Source organism: Pongo abelii, chromosome 14 (genome assembly GCF_028885655.2).
Source record: "Pongo abelii isolate AG06213 chromosome 14, NHGRI_mPonAbe1-v2.0_pri, whole genome shotgun sequence".
NCBI classification, from domain to species: Eukaryota; Metazoa; Chordata; class Mammalia; order Primates; family Hominidae; genus Pongo; species Pongo abelii.
This window is the reverse complement of record NC_071999.2, coordinates 111,503,916-111,527,545: the sequence shown is the minus strand read 5'-3', so window position 1 is coordinate 111,527,545 and position 23,630 is coordinate 111,503,916.

The following is a 23,630-nucleotide window of genomic DNA, read 5'->3' as shown; positions in this document are numbered from 1 at the left end:
TACCTTGCAGGGCCTAGGCATGTTCCCACTGGCTTCCTCTACAGTGGAGCTCCCCTAAGGTCTTAGCCAGCATTTCTTGCAGACAATGCCTGATGTCTGATGTCCCCCCTCAATATCCAGACCCTGGGTTTGCACTCTGAGTTTTTCAAACCCTGACTGAGCCAGGTCATGTCATCCTCTCCCTTGGCTGGTGTGCCTTTGAGGATGCCTTCAGGCCCTTCTCCTGAACAAGGCACTGTGCCATTGCTACTGACTATTCTAGCTTCATGCCCAATCAGGGCATCTCTCTATGACTGAAATTTCCAGGAAATCAGGGCTCAGGTCCTTTCTCTCCTGGGATTTCCCTAAAACAACTGTGAAAATTCCATCTTTTTATTCTACCTCTCCCAAGGTTTTTGATCCTACTAGAGGCCAAGGTACAACTACCTTTGATATGGTTTGGCTGTGTCCCCACCCAAATCTCAGGTTGAATTGTAGTTCCCGTAATCCCCAGGTGTAATAGGAGGGCCCCAGTGGGAAGTAAGCAAATCATGGGGATGGGGACTATTACCCCCATGTTGTTCTTCTCGTGATAGTGAGTTCTCACGAGATCTGATGGTTTTATAAGGGACTTTTCCTTCTTTGCTTGGCAGTTCTCCTTGCTGCCACCAGGTGAAGAAGGACGTTTTTGCTTCCCCTTCTGCCATGATTGTAAGTTTCCTGAGGCCTCCCCAGCCATGCTGAACTATGAGTCAATTAAACCTCCTTCCTTTATAAATTACCTAGTCCCAGGTATGTCTTTATTAGCAGCGTGAGAATGGACTAATACACCCTTTTGAAAAAATTTTGCATCAGTCATTAACCTTCTTGCTGTTTTCCATAATTCTGGCTCTTTCCCTCATTAAACAATGACTGTATCATTCTTAGTGGGACTGCGATGGGAGGGGTGAGGAGAGAATGCTGGATGGTGGTGAGACAAGAACTACCTTCTCATATGAAATCTTCCCAGTCTCCTGTTTATAAATAAGTTCTATGCCCTGTTTCATCATGTTTTCATTGTTGATATTTGCTATTTATATCTTCTGAATGTCAAATACTTTTTTTTATCTCCAGTGCCTGTGTCTACCATTTGAAACATCTGGCTTAAATAGAAAAAAAAAGGAATTCAGCTGTCTTCTTTATTCTAGGAGATATATATATATATACTCCTGAAGTGAAGACTAGACCCATACAATGGGCTATCATTCAGCTACAAAAAGAAATGAAATACTGGAAAATAAAAAGAGACAAAAGGCTACACATTGTTTGATTCCATTTATACAAAACATCCACAATAAGTAAACCTATATAGACATAAAGCTGATTGGTGTTGTTCAGGAGCTGGGGGGTAGGTGGAATAAGGAGTGACTCTTTAGTGGGTATGAGATTTCCATTTGGGGTGATGACAAACTTCTGGAGCTACCAGAGGTGATGGTTTCACGGCACTGTGAAGGTATTTAATGCCAACGAATTAATTGCACGCAGCAAAATAGTTAAAATAGAAAACTTTGTGTTATCTGTCTTTTATCACAATAAAAAAACAAGAATTACAAAAGTAACATGTTTTTTGAAAACAGTTTCAAGCAATTCTTAAGTAGTTTTTATGAAAAGTGAGAATGCTATTTTCTCTTTCATGATTTTTACTTTACAGAGAATGCTGCTATTTGCATTCCCTGTGTGTCCTGCTAGAAATTAGTCTATACATGCAACAGGATGAGGCTCTCCAGTATGGTGTCATAACTTAGCAGAGGTTCTGGGACCTTTTTTCCTTCCAGAGTATTATAATTCTCTGAAATCCAAGAAGTACAAACTTCACTTTGAAGAGATTGCATGTAGTGGATTGTACTACTTGTTTCCAATTACATCCATCCCCTTTCTACCCCATCCTGTTGAAGGAATATGTTCACTTCTCCATAGATTTTGGGGTTAGGCATGCTTCTAGCTTCGGCCAGTGGGTTGTGAATAGACAATGTGTTTGCCTTATACTAGCAGAAACATTTAGAAATGTTGCAAGAACCCTCTTCCCCCCTCACTCTGCTACTGGAGCTCCTTCCCTCAACCTGGGAACCATATAAAAAGACATGGAGTGCCACACTGAGCGGGGCTGAGCTGATTCCTGTAGTGCCCAGCAGAACCTGGCAGAACTGCAACTTCCCAGAGACCCCAGGTGACCTTCAGCAAGAACCACGAGTCAGTTGTAAGAACTTAAGATCTGGGGCTTATTTGTTGCCTCAGTAAAAGCTGAAAAATATGTGTGCTCTGGTATGAAGAAATACTGGGATGTCCATGAGATAAAGTTCAGATGAGACCCACAAAACCAAAAATTTTCCAAATCAAAGTGTTAACCAGCTCTTCTGATCTTCCAGGGTCTGGGGAGGCACCAGTGAAGTAAACTGACAATGATACCAGCTGTAGAGAAGCTCCTATTGCAGTGCAAGGAGACAAAAATGGATAAGTAAAATATTCTGTGTATTATAAGATAAATGTTACAGAGAAAAATGTATCAGGAAAGGGAGAAAGGAATATATCTAAATGGAGAAAGGTGAAATTAAACATAGGATGTTTGAGAACATCTTTACTGGGAAAGTCACATTGGAATAAATATATGCAGGAGGCAAGGAGGCCTGAGTTGATGTGGGTGAAGGATGTTTTTAACAGAGGAAACCAAAAGTGCAAATGTCTTGCGTTGAGAGCATGATGGTTTTGATGAAAATATTTAACGGGTGTTTGATGAAGATGAAGGAGAACGATCAGTTTAGAAGAGAGTAAAAGGTGAGATACATATCAAATCGCCCAGCGGCTTAAGGAATGCAGATTTCTAAGCTCTCAGAGATTCTGATTCCCTAAGTCTCAGGTGGGGCCCATGAATTTGCATTTCTAATAAGTTCTAAGGGAATACTGATACAGGGCAACACCAGGAGCACCTTAGGAGCTACAGCTCCAGGGCTTTGCAGATTGTGAGGAGGACTTTGGTGTCTCCTCTGAGTGAGATGGAAAATCACAAGGATGTTTTAGCAGAGGAGAGACATTAGCTGACCACCAGGATGATTGTGACTGTGTTGAGAATCAGCAAGAAAGTGATAAAAGTGGAAGCAGAGAAGCCAAATATTAACAGTACTGAAACATGGGACAATTATACTGGCCTTATGCAAAAAGAAAAATGATTCCTTTTGTTTAGTAAGAGGTAAGACAGTTCCTGATGTGGGTCGGGACATGTTGAGAGATATTCCAACCAATGCCCTCTGTTTTCTCTGGCAAGGTCATCTAACTTGGTGAGTGGGAAAGTGAGGAGAGGTGTTGGTTACTTTTGCAGGGAGAATAAAATGATCATTGCAGAGTGTGGGAGAGCTAATTGAGTGAAAAAATATTTTCTTATTCCAGAACACCCTTCCATAAACAAATGAGGTTATGACTATGCATTTATAGTTCAGAGATGCTAAAAGGTACATCATTTGTTAAGCTTGTTAAACTAACACTAGGACCACTCTTGGCGCTTGCATATCCCAAATACAAAACCTAATACATCTTCCCTGTTTCAAAAACCGTCTCTTGGAGGATGATGCCCAAGGGTCCCTTGAGTTTTAATGAATAAGCATTTGCTGAGTGAATGCACCAACACTTTGTGTAACACTACCGGTATCACGTTACTTCTGCCAAATACTTTAAATAAAAACTCCACCAAAGATGAAGTAAAATAGAATCAAAACCTGCTGGTAGGGTGTATAAACAAGATAGAATCAGAGTTTACTAAAATCAATATTTAATGGAGAAGATGACGGCAGTGATGATATTAGCTAACCGTGCTGAATATTATTATCTGACAGACACTATTCTAAGCCTTGTCCTGTTTTAACTCATTTCATCCTTTTCAAAATTGGATGAGATTCGTACTAATATTATTCCCATTTCACAAAGATGAAAACTGCAGACCAGCAGTATACCCAGTGTTGCACAGACAGCATAAGGAGCAGTGAGGTCTGAACTAAGGCATTCTGCCCAGAGGATCTGTGCTTTTTAACAACTACACCAGAAGCAAGTGAGAATTACAGAATGTTAAATTTGGGCTCTTTTGTTTTTCCTTTTCTGAAGTAGACTGTGGGGAATGACCCTTGTAACTGAATACTGCACAATAATTATAATGGGAAGCTGTTTCTATCTCAGAACCTGGCCCTGAACGGTCCTAGGATATTTAGACCAAAAATGCAGGGGAGAGAGTCCTGATGGGGGGGCATGGGTGTGAGTGGAGGGGGAAGGAAAGTGAGGCCAACCACACACTTTCTGCTGCAGCTTCTGAACCCTCTTGGAAAGACATTGTGAACCACATTGAGGTAACTCTTGATACCCCCGCAGATACCCACACTCACCGTTCTTCCTAAAGACAGGCACTTGGCTCTTTAACTCACCGTTCTTCCTAAAGACAGGCACTTGGCTCTTTAACCTTGAAATGGGAAATCCAGAAAAAAAACAAAATAGTTAAAGATATTTTATTCGATTAATACCTTGCACCAAACCGTATTAATATGTTTTCTGCTGTCTCCACTCTTGCCCTCTCAATATCTTTCCATATATATACGTATATATATCTAAAAATGTTAAATTTAACTTTGGGAGGATTTAAGGATAGTTATAAAAATAACCATTCAGTTACTTTCTAATAATCATTTATCCAAGTTTAGGATTCTTGCAAGGAAGAAGACATTAAAATTGCCGCTCTACTACTTTTATCTGCTAGTAAATAAATTAATTCATGATGAACATTTAGAAGGTCGCTGAAGTTAAGAGAGCTCGTATTCCCCACAGGATTTAAATCATTGAGGCTTTTGGCCACATGTATCACTTGTAAAAAGAATTTTACTGACCAGGAATAAATACATTTACAATGTGTCTAAGTAACGCCTGTGTGATTTTCATTTACATGACAATGACCCTTTCCACTGTTTTCTTACAACTTTCCCTTCAACTGCGTGATGTTTATTCATTCATTATTTGTAAAATAGTAAAACCTCAACTAAAAAAAAAAAAAAAAAAGAAAGTGTGTTGTGTCTTCAATTTTAAAAACCGCCCAAGGGCCCTATGGGGGATATTAAATCTGTCTCTTTGCTGTATATCTTGATGTACATTTTACTTGAAACCAGGTGTTTTGTATATTGAACTTTTTAACACTGCAGGGAGGTAAGTATTCACAGCTGGAGTTTTATGCTTCACACATTTTCATGTTTGAGAACAAGAAGCAACCCCTAGGAAAACCTCCTCCGGCATGAAGAGAGGCTGAACAAAGCACTTCTGTAGCTAGTGGCAGGCCATGGATATGATGAAGTCACAGATATCGGAACTGAATGCGAGATAGATGCCAGTGAAACCAAGACAAAAAGTTTCAAGGAATCCAAGTGCACAGGTTCTCAGATCAATCACAAGGGATGAGGTTGTCACTGCACAGAGGGGCTGAAAAGCAGCATCAAAGCTACTAAAGAGAGGGTAGAAGCTTTTGTTGGGCCGGCTTTTGTCTTCATAACCAGCATTGGAAGCCAGCTCACATCAACTGAAAGGCTGAGTTAATCTATTTCTAGTGAACATTGTTCGACTGTGTGTAGTTAGCCCGTAATCATTAAAGAAAAATAACTAGGTTGGCATGGCCAAAAAAGCATTGATTTTCCTGTGGAGCACATTTGTATGAGTTGAATTTTTTGCATATGTTATTGTGTGCATGAGAGAGAAGAGGTGACTGACCTCACAAAACAAATGCACACAGCGGCGCTGCTTCTTAGCTTCCACAATGAACTTGGTATTTGTAGAGCAAGACGTAAGATGGCTTATTAAAATTAAAAACATAACATTTCTAATTCAGACTTTTATGGATTCACTTTACCCTTTAAAGACTCCTTAAAAATACAACAACAAAAAAAGCACTTTCTCACGATTTGGTTAGCCTTCCTGGAGAAATTTGTCATGGCATTGCACTGAGAGTTTTGTTCTTTGTGGCCAGTAGGAAAAGATTCAGAGAGGGGGTACCGCTAGAGAAGGACAGGGTGAGGGAGACTGAGACACTGCGATGTCTTCATCCCTTCTTAGTATGTGACTTTGATGCCCCACATTTCCAGAAAAGAGCTTCATGTTAGCTCTGATTGTTCCAGATCAATCCAGCCCCCATGCAAATACAGTGATTGGGCTATATTTAGTAAAATGTTGTTCATTTTAAGTTTTTTATCATTTGAGAGCAGAGACTTCCAGTAGGCACAGTTTAGACCCTGTTATCTTTGTCTCGCCTCCCTCTGCTCCAAGACCTCAGAGACCCAGGCTGTTGTTAGGACGTCAGTGCTTGGAGGCACGCAGTGGCTGAGCACTGGGTTCTGTGCAGCTCTAACAGTAGGCACCATGAGTTTTCAGGCCAAGAAAAATAATTTAAAACCCTAGGAAAATAAACAGCCCCAAGGCTACCAAGTAAGGAGAGATTACAGCTGAATGTCAGTACTTGACAGCAACAAAACAGTTACCCACATAAGACGGGGGAAGGAAAATCTAAAAAACAAAAAGTTGATGGGTGTTTTAACATGTTTTTTGGCAGAATATTTTTGAAGTGGATTGAAATATTTTCCTTCCCAATTAGACCTAGGCTCATGGTGTTTTGCTAACGATTCTCTGAGTAAGTGTTTTCTTCAATTGCTTTGAGTGACATAAGTTGTTCAGATGGGTTACATCCTCACGTTGGAAAACCGAGTATGAAGTTTTATGTGGACACACAGAGCAGAAAATCTGCCTTTTTTTTGAATTTGGGGGTACAGGTTCGCTCTATGTTTGTGACAGAATGTCATCTTCTGTTTGTGAGGAAGCAGATTGAGGAGTCAATAACGGATGAAAATGCAGGAGTCAGAGATTGTGGAAGATTCTGAATGAGAATGAGTCCAAGAAGGAGGGCTTGGCTGGCCTGTAAGTATCATGTTCTCTGAGCTCGAGGGTAACAAGACACAGTGATGCAAATCACTGTCTCTCACTACAGGTGGCTTGGGAGTCCTTATCTGATGCACATGTGCTTTTCAGCCTTTGCACAATAACATGTATCTTTTCATTTAAGCTTGTGGCAATTATTTGAGACTGATTCTATTACCATCTGCATAGAGGCCAATTTACTTAAATGAGAAATAAAGCCCACTAAGTTTTTCTGGCTAGGGTAGGCTTATCTAGTTTAAAGCCATAACTTCTATTAGTTCTACATAAACCAAAATTGGTAATTCAGAGATTTACAAGATCTTGGAAAATTCAACTTTCTGTTCTTATTCTTCACCTTATATTCATGTTAGCATACATTAATCTAGACATGGAAACTGAAATCTGATGTTCATAGGCCTAAATGAGAGGACAGAATCACTCCTTCAACAATGTATTAATAAATATTTCAACTGTATTAATAAACACAATAAACAAACTGATAAAATGATGACTATGTGATAGGCCCTGGGCTAGGTGTCAAATACACAGTAATAAATAAGATGAGCTCTATATCTTTAAGGACCATGCAGACTAAATTCCATCTGGAATATAATTTTTATTTCTCAATTCTATTTTGTCTCTCATTTTTCCTTTATTTTTATGGATTTCTGCATTAAATAACTTAAAAATTTTAATTATAGGCCATTGTATATTTTTAGTCCAGTTTAAAAAGCACCTTTTACTAACTACAGACTGTGGACAGTGATTATGTAGGAATTGAAGAAATAAAAATAAAACAGGAGAAGATCTCTCCTTACAGGGAGGGATCTTCCAGACCAGGGGACAACATTGTTAAACCATATCTTTCTCTAGACATGCAAATATCATTGTCATGAAAAGAGATCTAGCCAGGCAGCCTGTTATTCAGAGGATTTGTAGAAGGTATTTCTGCAAATAATATGTATTATTTGCAAATGTATTAAAAGTTTATTAGTATTAATCAGTGTCTGAAGAAAGCAATTTGAAACTAGGTTTTTTTTTTTTTTTATTCTGTGCCCTAGGATGTCAGCCTAGATTATCTGACAGCTGTCACAGTGGCTTCAATTGGATTAGAATTTCTTAATGCCACCATCCTTTGATCAATTCATTTATGTAATCATCATTCATGTTTCTCAAAACATTTATTAAGCATCTACTATATGCTTTACTTTACCAGGTGTTATATTTTAAACTAAATTTTAGATTCTTTTCTAGAAGACAGAACTGCTATCTATTTGCCTTTAGAGCATGATGCCTCTTTAAGGCAGGAGAGACAGCACAGATAGTTGTTGTCATGGGCAGTAGTATCTACTTCCAGTGATTTTTTTAGATACATAAGTGACAGTTACAAGAATATTTCATAAAGTTCTATGAACTTGTATCCAATTAAGATGACTCTTCAAATGAGAGCTTTTCCTATTCCCTGGTTTTATTTTATTTTATTTTATTGTATTAGATACATAAGTGAGAGTTACAAGAATATTTCATAAAAGTTCTATGAACTTGTATCCAATTAAGATGACTCTTCAAATGAGAGCTTTTCCTATTCCCTGGTTTTATTTTATTTATTTATTTATTTATTGTGCTTCCTTCCTGCCCCATATTTGTATTTCCAGATAAAATCAAGTAAAATTAAGCCTTTATCAGGGACATATTCAAGCCACAATCTTATGTTTTAAGAGACTGTCTGAATGACAGAGAAGGCAAAGAGGCAACTCAAATTATCTAAGGCCATGAGGCATTCAAGTTCTATACTTGGGCAAACATCAGCTCCCTCCCTGATGTGTCTGGGAGCAAGGCACAATAGCAGGATGATGGAGCAGTCAGTCCCTTGTCTCCTGCTCTGTGTTCATTAGAGGGTACTCCAGCCCCTCCACTGGCATGATTCAGTACAGGCATCCATGAAGTGTTGCAATTGCATGATGGGACAAGCTACTGGCAGTATTTGCCACAACAGCATTCTTGGTTCAGAAAACACAAGGCTCTTCCACAGACTAATGAATGGAGGTGAGACTGGGGTCTAAGTTCTGCAATTGACCAAGATGGATGATTGTCATTAGCACTTGACCAAAGCCAGTTTGCTCAGAGGATTAGAGGAGGCCAATTCCGGGAGGCCAGCCTGTGGGGATCAGCTTAGGTAGTTAACCTTTACCTCTCATTCTGCAAACTTGGGCTCACATCGTGAGAGATGTATGTATCTCCCATTTCCCTGTGGCCTGCTTTGTTTCTCTCTGCTTGCTCATTTTCTGATCATCAGAAACTACTTAGAACCTCCAAACTCACCAGGCTGACCACCCAGGCTTCAGAATGGAGGACTCTTACTTGCACAGTTATTGCAATGGGGTGTTTGGGAGTGAAAGTGGGGATTGTGACTTGCCTCAAAACTGATGTATACATCATGACATCATGGTGGTGATTGGTTATTTTGTTTTTTTTCCTGGAGAAAAGCATAAGTTCCTTTGGTGCCTAAATCTATTATAAAATTTGGCATATGCAAACATTTGATGAGCTTCAGTAATCAAAGAAAGTTTCACTTATCTCTCTTTTATTGTACATCTTGAGCCCATACTGAGACGGAATTTCAATTAATAGTTTAGTAATTAAACAATTGTAAATTAACCTTTAACTTGATAAAAAATAACTAGGGCACAAGTCAACACGGATTATTAATAGTCATCACCATTTTGTTTTGTTCCAAATCTTTAAGTCACAAGACTTCATATTTTTAGAATAATTTATGCAGTTAAATATTCTAATGCAATCAAATTTCAGTATTTCTCTTTCATTCATAGCCCTGCTTTGCTTACAATCAAATGAGATACAAGGTATTTAAACAACTAACTATAATGTTTGGACATCTGTGCTTTTAAAATAGACTAGTTCAAAAAACACAAATAACAAAATTCATAATAAGTAAGCACTTTGTCACTTTGTTAAGTGTTCAGTATCTATAACCTACTTAGGTATTATTTCAGCATAATATATATTCTTACATTAACAACAAAAAAAATAAATACCTTGGATCTGTACAAAAGTGTAGACTGAACTAGATAAGACAAGAGAACATTTTTACAGATTTGAACTCAGAGAGCTCTGCACGTGACTTTAAGACATGGCTGAACTGTCCAAGAAGCATCTATGATTATTGGGGTGTCCTCCCTGTGAAACTTAAAGCATATTAATCTCTGACAATCACTTGCAACCAGGTAAGATTTTCATCCTGAGCTAATGTATGCTGTGCTGAAAACTTTTCTCCCAATTTCTCACATACGGAGATGATTCTAATATGTTCCCAAATGCTAAACTTATTAAGATAGTCTGAAAATAAAATTTAGATTTGACATTTTATTTATAGTTATAATATCATGTAACTTCTAGATATACACTTATATACTCTGTAGTATAATATGTTAGCAATAATATATGCAACATTAGATACATATGTATATGTGTATACAGACACTTGAGGGCCACATATTGTTAACCACCTTACAGTTGGATAATACAGTTATTGTCCAACAGGTGGATAATACAGTTGAGTTCTACCTACATTTCCAATCTTTTTTTTTTAAGGCAGAGTCTCCCTCTGTCTCCCAGACTGGAGTGCAGTGGCATGATCATAGCTCACTGTAACCTTGAACTCCAGGGCTCACTGCAATCTAGTAGCTAGGACTACAGCACATCCAGGCCACCACATCTGGCTACTTTTGTTTATTTCTTGTAGAGACATGGTCTCACTGTGTTGCCTGGCTGGTCTCAAACTTCTGGTCTCAAGCAGTCCTCCTGCCTCAGCCTCCTGAAGCTCTGGGATTACAGACATGAGCCACTGCCCCTAGCCCTCCAATTTTTTTCTTTATTTTCAATCTGTGCCATATCTTCTAAGCATAGGTGAGTTTTCCATACTTACTTAATATCTGAAAACCAAATTTTTTGATTCACTGGGAATGCCGGACCCCTTAGTATCACTGAAGTTCTTGGAATTTAAGATTTTTATTTTTGAATAAGGCACATATCACCTCTGGTGAAATCATTATAACTGACTGTCAATAATGTTCAAGAAGACAGAATTTTAATACATACCAAATGGCACCCCTTGGGGAGGGGGTGGGTGGGGAAAAAAAGCTAACCAAGAACTTAGATATACATATGTTCACAATGATGATTACCCCGCATGAATATCTTAGAACAAGGCTGCTCGTTTATTGTGAATGTAATGAGCTTTCTGTACAGAGCTCAACTCTTTTTAGAACCACAAACAAAGAAAGTGTGTATTAGAAGAGCTCTTCAACTTACACCATAAATTGGACTCTCTGCCAAACTACAGGCGCAATCTAAGGCCTTGACTAGGGTAAGTGGTTCTTAGCAGAGTTCATGACAAAATAGAGAAAGCCAGGGGTGTTTTACCAACAGCATGTGCTGTATACTGAGTTCCTTTCATACTTGCAAGAGGCCAGGATTTATTTATTTTGCATTGTACGCAAACATCTTCAATGATAGAAAAAATGAAATATTTTATATATTATTTGATAAAGATATTTGTCCCTTAAAAAGAATAATGTTAGCATCAGATAAATGCACTTAAAGCAGTAAGATGACCAATTTTGCCTGAAATGGTATTTAAGAGTGGGATTTGGTATTTCATTATGGTTTTGATTTGCATTTCCCTAATGACTAGAGATGAACATCTTTTCATGGGCTTATTGGCCCTTTGTATATCTTCTTTGGGGAAATCTCTATTTAAGTCTTTTTTTAAAAATTGTGCTGTCTGCCTGTTTTTAAATTGGGTTGTGTGTTTTGTTGTTGTTGCTTTAGGAGTTCTCTTTATATTCTGAATATTAATCCCTCATTAGGTATATGATGTGCAAATATTTTCTCCTATTCTGTGAGTTGCATTTTGATTCTGTTGACTGTGTCCTTTGAATATCTATTTTTATTTTCTTTTACTTTCTATAAAATGCATTTTGCCTATTTTTTACTTTGTTGCCTGTGTCTTTGGTGTCCTAGCCAAGAAATTATTGCTAGCTCAATATTGTGAAGTTTTGTCCTGTGTTTTGTTCTAAGAGTTTTATAATTTCTGGTCTCTGTTTAGATACTGAATTCATTTTTATTTAAATACTACATCATGTTTTACATAGTATTAGGTAAGGGTCCAACTTGATTCTTTTGCATGTGGATATTTAGTTTTCCTAGCACCATTTGTTAAAAAAGACTTTTTTCCCCCATTGATTAGTTTTAACACCCTTATTAAAAATCCCCTGCACATATTTTTGAGAATTTACTTCTGGATTCTCTCTTTCTTTCCACTGGTCTCTGTCTTTAGGTCAGTACCACACTGTTTTGATTGTTGTAAGACTAGTAAATTTTTAAATCAGAAAGTGTGAGTTTTTCAGCTATGTTTTCCTTTTCAGAACTGTTTTTGCTATTTGGGATTTCTTGAGATTCTATACATATTTTGGAATGGGTTTATCTATTTCTGTAAAAAATGCCATTGGAAATTTGAAAGGGATTGGATTAAATCTACAGATACCGTTAGGTAGTATTGACATCTTAACAATGTTAAGTCTCTCAATCCATGAACATAGAATGTCTGGGAGACATTTGTTTTTGAAAAACAGTGACAAAGAAATTTTAACAAAATCCATTTAACAGTATCCCAAAACTCAGTACAAAATATTAGTTAAAAAGGAACACTTCTGTGTGAAAAAATTATATTTAAAAATTTAACTTGTGCTAACGAACACTTAAACATCTAAAAAGTACGAAATACTGAGTCATTAATTGGACCAATTTGATTAGATTCCACCAAAGGAGCTATATTTTCGGTCAAAATACTTGATATCTGGACCTAATTATAAGTTCATACCTAAAGAGTTTATAACCATCATTTCATAAAATAGTCTTCTATATATTATGATCCAAATAGATGTGTGATACATAAAATTGTAAGCCAGGCTTTAAATCAGGAAGTGGAGATAATAATGTATGAGTCTGGTTTGAAAAATGCTGCAATATGCTTTAAGATGATTAGCACCTCTTCTTGCAGGCTGTGTGCATGTGTATGTGTGTAAATACTATGAACGGGTATAGTAAGACTCTTGAAAATTTACATACTGATATTTACTATATCATAGATCTTGATAATGAGGGTAATGCCCGTAACCATTACACACATATGCAAACGCATATGCATGTATTCAATAAATCTACATATATACTAGATCTATATATTTACATGTACATATATGCAATATATTTATATATAATATGTTTATATTATTTATATAGTGTGTATTCATACAATAATGATATAAAACTTTGTTAGACTTAAATGGTAAAAATTCAAGGACATTATTCCCAATTTGAAAAATTGGAATACAAATTTTGGTAATACATAAAACATTTTATGATTTTATTAATGAAAAATAGCATTTTAAGTACATTTTATACACAAATAAATTAGAACAAATTAGAAAAAGTATTATGACAAAATTACATTAAAAAATAATTACTGGGATCTGGCAGGGCCTTTGTCTCTTGCTCCAGACAGAGCTCCACATCCTGTCTTCTCTGCTCTGTGCCCTCTGCTGCTGGAGACCCTAGGTGACCCTACTGCAGACTCTGTGGTTCTGGGACTGGAAGGTATTGGGAGATCCACCCATAACTAAGGCAGCAGGATCCCTGGAAGCCAGGAAATACTTTCTAGTGCCGTGATGGCTGACTAGAAGCTGATATCTGCCATTCTCATGGGGAGGAGGAACAGTGGTGAGTATACGTTAGCTCCTGACCTGGATGGTCCAGGAGGACACTTTGGGATGCATCCAGGAAACAATGCGACCCACAGAGAACAAAGAAGAGCAAGACAAGACAGGATTAAGACTAAGCCAGAGGAGGCTCCCCACTGTGTGGAACGGTGAGTGGATGAAAGCCCCCGAGGATCACACTTCTGCCACAGACCTTTGCAACTCTGGGCTCAGGCCATTCCCTGTGATCATCCCTTCCCATCCCCACCAGGACTTCCAGACTGACACAGAGAGTGACATGGAGTCTGGGCAGAGCCACTGTGCAGGCGCATGCCTAGCCTTAGGGAACTTGGACATCTGGACACCCCAGCACCAGCAACTGCAGCTCTGGCAACAGGGGAGGCCAGGCTCCCTTACACGCTGTCAGAATAGGGACGGAATCTATGGGACTGAGGAGCAGATGGACTGCAGGCCTTGCCTGTACTGCACAGTACAGGACAAGGCCAAGTGGCCTGGGACCCTAGCATGGCCAACCCAGCCGTGCCTGAGCTCTTGGGCCAGTAGCAGCCCTGTCCTTCCCTGGGATGGAGCTCCCAGCACACGCACACGGGCCCACCAGTTTTGGTGCTCTACAGCACCCCCCAACACCTCCCGCCCCACCACACCTGCTTCTCTCAGGCTTGGGAGACAGTGAAGTGATTAAGGACGAATTCAGACCCCAGCACAGCACAGCTGTTTTATGCAAAAGCTGCCAGACTGTTTTCCACATGGGTCCCCTCCCCTGCTACTTCTCACTGGGTAGGGCCTCCCAACCAGGGACCTAAGCCACCCCAGACCCACCCGAGCTCTAGGGCTGGCAGCAGCTCTGCACTTCCCTGAGATGGAGCTCCCAGAGGCAGCAGAGAGGCCCACCATTGTTACTGTTCTGCAGCTCCTGCCTCTGCTGCCCTCAGGCTAAGGAGGGAGGAAGAACTAAAGGACTAACACAGGCCTCCAGCGCTGTGCAGCTGCCTTACACAATAGTGGCCACAGTGTTTTCCACATAGGTCCCTGCCCCTGTTACTCCTCACTAGGCAGGGCCTCTCAACCTGGTCCCCAGCCCAACCATCCTGTCCCTGACTGAACACTTCAGTCGGTGGTGGCTCCATGTTACTCTGGGGAGGAAATCCCAGAGACAACCAACGGCCCTCTCCCATTGCAGCTGCAGTGGTATTACCCTTCCTGCCTTCGGGCTGGGGAAAGAACAAAGAGCTTGGTTGCATCGCTGGCACCTCCAGCACTCCACAGCTGCCATGCAGAGCGGAGAACAGTCTTTCTTCCCACACCCACTAGGCTTCACAAGGCTGAGCCCCCGGCTTAAGACAGCAGAGCAGCTGCTCCAAACCCAACTGAGCACCAAACCCGAGTCACATGTTAAGTGAGGAGCCTGGTGGGAGGTGATTGAATCATGGGAGAAGACTTCCCCTTTGCTGTTCTTGTAATAGTGAAACAGTGCTCACAAGATCTGGTTGTTTTAAAGTGTGCAGCACTTTCCCTTTCGCTCTCTCTTCTTCCTGCGCGGCCATGGTAAGGCGTGTTTGCTTCCCCTTCTCCTTCCGCCATGATTGTTGAGTTTCTGAGGCTTCTCAGCCATGCGTCCTGTACAGCCTATAGAACTGTGAGTCAATTAAACCTCTTTTCTTCATAAATTACCCAGTCTCAGGTAGCAGTGTGAGAATGGGCTAATACAATGTATATGCAGCCAATAAGCGTACTAAAAAATGCTTAACATCACTAATCATTATAGAAATGCAAATAAAAACCATAGCGAGATATGCACACCAGTCACAATGGCTATTATCAAAAAGTCAAAAAAAACCAACAGATACTGGTGAAGCTACAGATAAAGAGAATGCTTATATACCGCTGGTGGGAATATTAATTTGTTCAGCCACTGTGGAAAGCCGTTTGGAGATTTCTCAAAGAACTTAAAAGAGAACTACCATTCAACCCAGCAATCCCATTATTGGGTATATACCCAGAGAAATATAGTATATACCATAAAGGCACATGCATATGTTCATCACCACACTGTTCATAATAGCAAAGACATGGAATCAACCTAAATGCCCATAAATAGTAGACTGGATAAAGAAAATTTCATACATATACACCATGGAATACTCTGCGGCCGTAAAAATTAATGATATTATGTTCTTTGCAGCAACATGGATAGAGCTGGACACCATTATTCTAAGAATACTAATGCAGTAACAGAAAACTGAACACTGCATGTTCTCATTTACAAATGGGAGCTGAACATTGAGTACACATGGACACAAAGAAGGGACCAATAGACACCATGGCATACTTGAGGGTGGAGTGTGGGAGGAGGGTGAAGACTGAAAGTTGACCTATTAGTTACTATGCTTATTACCTGGGTGATGAAATAATATGTACGCCAAATCCCCCACAACATGTGATTTTTCTGTTAAACAAACCTGCACGTGTACCCCTGAAACTAAAAGTTAAAAATATAATTACTACTATTTTAAAGTATCTAGGTGCTCTGAAATATACAAAACACACATAGCACCTGCACTTAAGGAAATCATAATTGAATTCATGAGGCAAGGGATACATAAGCCAAATTTGAAGAAAATAAAGCAAAGAAAATATAGTGAATTAAAAGGCAATTGACTTATTGTGGTGCAATACAATTACAACCACAGAAGCTTATAGTAGGTTGTGATGGAGGAACATGACAGAGGAGGGGGCTGTATTGCAGCTATGGCTCTGCCTCACCTTTGGGGTGAGGAACCAACACTTTGGCATGTGAGTCAAGATCTCACAATCTAGCCCTAGTGAATTCTTTAATATATTATATATTTCACACATTATATAGGCTATTTAGTATATAGTATATAACACAACTTTTATGATATATGTTATATAGGCTCTATAGAATACAGCATATAATACGACTTTCATTATATGCAATATAGTATATTACTTTTGAACTAGGTGTGTAATACAATATATGATAAATTATATGCTTTTCATGAATCACTATATAATTATGTATTAGCCCATTTTCATGTAGCTGAAAAATACATACCCCAAACTGGGTAATTTATAAAGAAAAAGAGCTTTATGGGACTCACAGTTCTACATGGCTGGGGAGGCCTTACAATCATGGTGGAAAGTTAAAGGCACGTCTCACATGGCAGCAGGCAAGAGAGAGAATGAGAGCCAAGCAAAAGGGTTTTCCCCTTATAAAACCATCAGATCTCATGAGATTTATTCACTACCACAGGAAAAGTATAGGAGAAAACATTCCCATGATTCAATTACCTTCCACCGGGTCCCTCCCACAACATGTGGGGATTATGGAAGCTACAATTCAAGATAAGATTTGGGTGGGGAAAGAGTTAAACCATATAATTCCACTCCTGCCCCCTCCCAAATCGCAAGTCCTCACATTTCAAACGCAATCATGCCTTCCCAACAGTATCCCAAAGTCTTAACGCATTTCAGCATTAACTCAAAGTTCAAAGTCTCATTCAAGACAAGGCAAATCCCTTCTATCTTTGAGCCTATAAAATCAAAAGCAACTTAGTTACTTCCTAGATACAATGGGGGTATGGGCATTGGGTAAATACAGCCGTTCCAAATGGGAGAAATTGCCCGAAACAAAAGAGCTACAAGCCCCATGTGAGTCCGAATTCCAGCAGGACAGCCAAATCTTAAAGCTCTGAAATGATCTCTTTTGAGTCCATGTATCACATCCAGGTCACACTGTTGTGAGAGGTGGGCTCACATGGCCTTGGGCAGCTCCATCCCTGTGGCTTTACAGGGTATAGCCCCTGTGCCCAGCTGCCTTCATGGGCTAGCTAGCACTGGGTGTCTGTGGCTTTTCCAGGTGCACTGTGCAAGCTGTTGGTGGATCTACTATTCTGGGGTCTGGAGTACAGTGACCCTCTTTTCACAGCTCCACTAGGCAATGCCCCAATGGGGACTCTGTGTGGGGCTCCAACCCCATATTTCCATTCTACACTGCCCTAGCAAAGGTTCTCCATGAGGGCCCTGTCCCTGCAGGAAACTTCTGACTAGATATCCAGGCATTTTCATTCTTCCTCTGTAATCTAGGCAGAGGCTCCCAAACCTTAATTCTTCACTGCTGTGCACTCGCAGGCTCAACACCATGTGGAAGCTGCCAAGGCTTGGGGCTTCCACCCTCTGAAGCCACAACCTGAGCTGTTCCTTGGCCCCTTTTAGCCATGGCTAGAGTGGCTGGGATGCAGGGCACCAAGTCCCTAGGCTGCACATGGCAGGGGTCCCTAGGCCCAGCCCATGAGACCATGTCTTCCTCCTAGGCCTCTGGGTCTGTGATGAGAGGCACTGCTGCAAACATCTCTGACATGTCCTGGAGACACTTTTCCCATTGTCTTGGGGATTAACATTCAGCTCCTCATTACTTATGCACATTACTTCAGCGGGCTTGAATTTCTCCTCTGAAAATAGATTTTCCTTTTCTATCACATCATCAGGCTGCAAATTTGCTGAAATTTTATGCTGTTTTCCTTTTAAAACCAAATGCTTTTAGCATCACCCAAGCCATATCTTGAATGCTGTGCTGCTTAGACATTTCTTCCGCCAGATATCCTAAATAATCTCTCTCAAGTTCAAAGTTCCACAGATCCCTAGGGCAGGTGTGAAATGCCACCAGTTTCTTTGCTAAAACATAGCAAGAGTCATCTTTACTCCAGTTCCCAATAAGTTTCTCATCTCCATCTGAGACCACCTCAGCCTTGATTTCATCGTCCATATCATTATCAGCATTTTGGTCAAAGCCATTCAACAAGTCTCTAAGAAGTTGCAAACTTTCTCACATTTTTCTGTCTTCTTCTTAGCTCTCCAAACTGTAGCAACCTCTGCCTGTTACCCATTCCAAAGTCACTTCCACATTTTGGGGTATCTTTACAGCAGCACCCAACTCTCCAGGTACCAATTTACTGTATTAGACCATTTTCACACTGCTGATAAAGACATACCCAAAACTGGGTAATTGATGAAGAAAAAGAGGTTTAATGAACTTACACTTCTATGTGGCTGGGGAGGCCTCACAATCGTGGTAGAAGGTGGAAGGCATGTCTTACTTTGGCAGCTGGCAAGAGAGAGAATGAGAGCCAAGAGGAAGGGTTTTCTCCTTATAAAGCCACCAAATCTCTTGAGACTTATTCATTATCATGAGAACAGTATGGGGGAAACCACCCCCATGATTCAATTACCTTCCACTGAGTCCCTCCCATAATACATGGGAATTATGGAAGCTACAATTCAAGATGAGATTTGGGTGGGGACACAGCCAAACCATATCAACATAAAATATAATTATAATACAATATGGATTATATATAATATAATAGAAACGTATACATAACTATGTATAACATATAACTGATATGTACCTAAGTATATGGGTATAACTAATGTTTAATACACATCTACATAATGTATATAAATCAATCAATCAATCTATGTGTACCTGTTCAGGGTATAAAATCTTTGCATACTATGTTAACATAGTATGCAAGTTCCTTGTGCAACAGATAGTGTACAGCAATTAACTGCTGTCAAGTTTTAGCTTTCCTGTAAAACTCCCAGCACCTGCACTGAACTTTGCTGGTCAATAAGTGTATTGTATACACGCCTATATACACATAGATATATAATATTTTTATATGTCAATTGCTCCTCTAGATTGAGTCCAATGCTCAGAATTATAAAGGTAATTTCTCAAAAACAAAGAAACGGAAGGAAAGAAGGAAGGCAGAGGGAGAGAAGTCAGAAACAGAGAATGAGGGAAGAAGAAAGGAAGTGCTGAAAATGTGTTTGAGGTAAATAAACACATGAGATGGTATAAAGAGGCAGGTAATATTTCACTTCTTTAATAGAAATGGCAACACCTTTCAGTTGAAATCAACTTAAACTTTACAATCAGTGATTTTGTATCATTAGGTAAAATTATTTGTTTTCTAAACCTCAGTTTTATATACACACACATACACACATATATACAATATCTATACTGTATATACAGCATATGTATCTATACATAAATACATCTAAACAATGAACTTATTTATTTACTTAAGTGACACATAAAAATGGTCTAATAAGTGATATTAGCAGTTGGTCCATTAGAATCGTTGGCAAAGATTCAAAGGCAGCTAGAGATTGAATTGCAGTGAACCTTGAAAGTTTGATAAGGAATCTGGATAACATTTGGTGATTAATACTTATTGAAAGTTTTAAAGTCAGGGAACTATCTGATAAAAGCCACAGCTAACATAAAATATGTTTGAGAATGTTCTGACCACAGAATACAAAATGTTATAAATAGAATAATTTCATTTACACATTAATCACTTAAATTCTGTTAAGCATTGACATTTCCTAATAAAATTAAAATCTAGGAAAAGTCAGTCATGGTACAAATCAAAGGGGTAGGGATTATGAAATACCCAGTAAGAGAGGAAACTGCTATAGCACTGAATCAGTGTATCAGGACCAATTAATTTCTTTTTGCTTTATTTTCCCTGATCATAACTTTTGTGTTTGTTTGTTTGCATTGTTTAATTTACTGAATATGTATGTTAGATTATAAAACTAAAGATGTAAGATACTGTGAGGTCCATTCCCTAGGGATAGCTGAGTGAGGGTCAATAGAATGAAACAGGAAACCAGGGTAGCTGGCAAACTGGGGAGAAAAGACTCCTGATGATCAAATTATATCAATCTCATTGATTCTTCCAAAGAGCTCTGAGCAGGGATGGAATACAACAGCCCCGTTCAGTCAGAAGGTGTTTCGCAGGGTGTTTTGCCAATGTCCTGGGAGCTGCCACTGAATGATGGAGGTGCCAAGAGGTTGGACATATGAGTGATGTCTTAGGCCTCACTCATGCTTCAACCAGACATTTTTTTCTATTAGCTGCTTTCTCTGTTTAGGCTTATGTAAGATTTTATTTTAAAGCATCTGCTATTTAAAAAATTAGAAACCCACTGACAGTGAAACTAAATTTGGAGGTAGGCATATATCAATTCTAGTAGCAACTTTAGACTCACTTTAGAATACTCTGTTCAGAAGATTCTAAGTCCCCCTTCCAGTGGCTAAGACCATCCAGGGCCAGCAGTGCTGGCAGGAATCTAGTTTGGGTCTGAAAGGGACTCGCATGGGCACGGGTTCCTGTACTCTTCCCTTTGGGGCATGTGTGGTCCCTCATCTTATGAGTGGGTTCAACTGGGTGCCCAGAGGAGCCTTGGGACTCATTCTTTGGGTTCCATTCAGACCTGTGGCCTCATCGGTCCAGAATGTACCACTGGCAGTCACAGTATTTCTTTCAGAGGATCTGGTCACTGTCACGCTTGTTGACACAGGACAAATTTAGAGCATAGGGCTGCCCGCAATCCACTGTGACTTTTTGGTGTGGCTGCATGCTGATTCTCACCTCTGGGTTCCAACCATGGAACCATGTCTGGTTTACAGCAATCAAGGCTGGCAAGGGTGACAGCAACCTTCCTTACCCTGTGTGTCCTTGCCCCTGGGGTGGTCACCCAGTCTTTCTGCTGGCTCTGTACTCTATGTGAGGCAGATCTGGGTGGCTGCACCTCTCTGTTTCAAGAGGTTTTGAGATGATTAGTCCACAATGCTAATAAGCCTTTCCAATTCTCCTCTCTAACCTCAACCAATGGGGTGATATCATGTTTGCTGAATGGTCATCTGCCAGGCTCAATGAAGAATTGCCATACTCTGCATAAATGGGACTGTTCCAGCTCCACATGCAAACTCCGTGCTTATCCTTCCTGCTGGGGACCAGGTGTGTGGCCAGCAGAGGCATTGTCAACATGGGAAGAGCAACATCCTCTACATACAGCAATTATTTCCACAGAGCACCTGATTGGAAAACTGTTCTATGTTCACACTCTAAAAGTTGAAAAAGTTAAATGTAAATTTAACATAACCAGACAAAGAATTAGTGTTCACATTTTGCTATATACTTTGGATTGCATTGTGGTCATGATCGAAGAGAAGAGTCCTTGAAACTCAGAGGTCACAGGCAGCAGGATGGACAATGCAAAGTGACAAGGGATGATATATCCAGCATTAAAACAGTGATGTCAAGAAACCGCAGAGAAAAGGTCATCTATATTGTTCAAGTACAAACACAGGCCTAACAAGGAGGGTAATAGGAAGGTTGCTAACTTTTTTTACTGGTAGGAGATAGAAAAGTAGCCCAGCACTCAATATTTGACAGTTAAGAACACAAAGAGATAGTTCCTGCATCAGACAAGAAAGACAAGGCAGCTAGACAATGGACAGATATGTAATCCACTCTGCTCTCTACTCATTGATATAAATGTCCAGATTGAATCATTATATTTTACAGGAGCTCCCAGATTTTGTATTTTTTATTGCAATAAATTATACATAACATAAAATGCACCATCATAACCACTTTTAAATGTACAGTCCGTTGGCACTAGGGCATTCACACTGTTGTGCAGCTTCCACCACCATCTATCACCAGAAATGTTTTGTCCTCCCAGCCTGAAACTCTGCACCCAGTAAACACTGTTTCCTCACTTTCTTCTCCACTGAGTCCATGACAATCTCCCTTCTACTTTCTGTCTCGATGAACTAGCTACTCCAGGAAATTCATATAAATGGAACTATATAATTTTTGTCTTTTTGTGACTGTATTAGTGTATTATACTAATACTTTGAAGGTTCATCCATGTGGTAGTATGTTAGAATTTCCTTCTTTATAAGGCTGAATAACATTCAATTGTGTGTATATATTACATTTTGTTTATCTGTTCATCCCTCAATGACCACTTGGGTGGCTTCCAACTTTTGGCTATTGTGAATAATGCTGCTATTAACATAGGTGTTCAAAAACCTATTGTTTTTAGTTCTTTTGGGTACGTGCTCAGAAATGGAATGGCTGATGAATGAAGTATTTTTCTTTTTAATTTCTGAGGAACTACCACACTGTTTCCTATAGCAGCTGTGCTATTTTGCATTCCTTGTAGCAATGTACAAATGTTCCAATTTCTTCACATTCTTGCCAATACATGTTATTTTCTATTGTATTATTTTTTAATAGCTATCTTGTTGAGTGTGAGGTAGTGTCTCATTTTGGTTTTAATTTGAGTTTTCCTCATGATTACTGACATTAAAAAATCTTTTTATAATGTCTATATTTATAAAATTATATTTATATAGACAAAGACCCCAAAAAACATATTTGTCTAGGGTCTTGTAGACCCAAGGGGAAGCCCTGATGGATTTGAATTCCTAATTCCACCACCTTTTAGCTGCGTAGTGTTGAATATATCTCTAAATCTACTTGAGTATCAGAATTTTTATATTGGCTGCATTTTAACTGTAGATAGTTGTTCTGGAGCAACAATACTGTAAAATTCTTCTTTTCTTGAAAAACAGGCAGAACCTAGTATTGACAGATATAACTATTTTTTGCACCCCTCTTCTACATCTTATGCTATTGTCCACGAGCTTATTATATTGTAACTTGATATTAATTTTAAGAAAGATTTGAAATTAGCCATATTTTTGTATGCCAGCTTTCCATAACAAGGAAAAAAAAACACAGAATGAAGTAAAGATTTAAGCCACAGGAAGGGAAGATATTTCTTTTATAAACGCATGATTAAAAGGAAAATCGATTAGAACTTAAAAGGGTTAGCACTGGATTACTATCATTTAGCAAATGTATTACAATTGTTTTCTCCAAGAAAAATAAAGATGAAAAGGAAAGCATAACTATATTAGAGAGTAAAAAATAGTATTTTATTCTTTCAGTAAGTGAGATTCTAAGAAATAGAAGATTAGAAGCTAAATGTACT